This window comes from Vombatus ursinus, unplaced genomic scaffold, assembly GCF_900497805.2.
Source record: "Vombatus ursinus unplaced genomic scaffold, bare-nosed wombat genome assembly UNPS02014802.1, whole genome shotgun sequence".
Classification (NCBI taxonomy): domain Eukaryota; kingdom Metazoa; phylum Chordata; class Mammalia; order Diprotodontia; family Vombatidae; genus Vombatus; species Vombatus ursinus.
The window spans coordinates 27,393,891-27,394,724 of record NW_020954580.1 but is presented as its reverse complement, the minus strand read 5'-3'; positions in this window follow the sequence as shown (position 1 = coordinate 27,394,724).

The window sequence follows — 834 nt, the reverse complement described above, 5'->3', positions numbered from 1 at the left end:
AAAAAAAAAACTTCAAATGGGGGGAAAAAAAAACAGATTCACCTCTTCTACTTTCATTGCTGTGATTTAGCAATTCCAAAGCATCCCAGATGATGGTGTTTTCTGGTCATTTGAGCAGTTTACTTCTTAGAATTAAAAGTAAGTACCAAGTTTGCTTTTCTTGGGTATAGCAGCGTAGACAGGGCATGCCACACCTCATGTTACGCAAGGCCGTTGCCATCCAACCAGACAGAAGGGGAAGTGTCTTCAAGAGCAATAGGAAAACTTGACTGCTTTGTGAATGAGTTTAAACAGAGAATAGTCCAATTTATAGCGCTCTATTTTAAACAGGAAAAAATTCCCATTTATCTCTATTCTGGCTATCACTTGAGTGAACTCGGTTCAGATCTGATCAGTCAATCCCTGTTCAGGGTTGTCTTATAGCCAAGAAATGTGTTAGGTGCTGGCAAGGAGGGAGTTGTAAAAGAGCTATGAGACACAATGCCTGCCTTCAGGGAATTCACAGTCTTATTAGCAAGAACCAGTTCAAGAAAGTATATACTCAAGCTCTCCAAATACTATATGAGAGCAAATCATTCAGCTGCTGTCTGTCTTAGTTTCCTAATCTGTAAAATGGGGATAATAATAGCACCTACCTCCCAGGGTTATTGTAGATAAAATGAAATAATATTTGTGAAGTGCATTGCAAACCTTAAAGTGCTACATAAATGCTATTAGTACAACCACCATCACTACCACCACTACCATCAATATTACCACCACCACTACCACTACTACTACCATTACCACTACTACTACTACTACTACTACTACTACTACTACTACTACTACTAC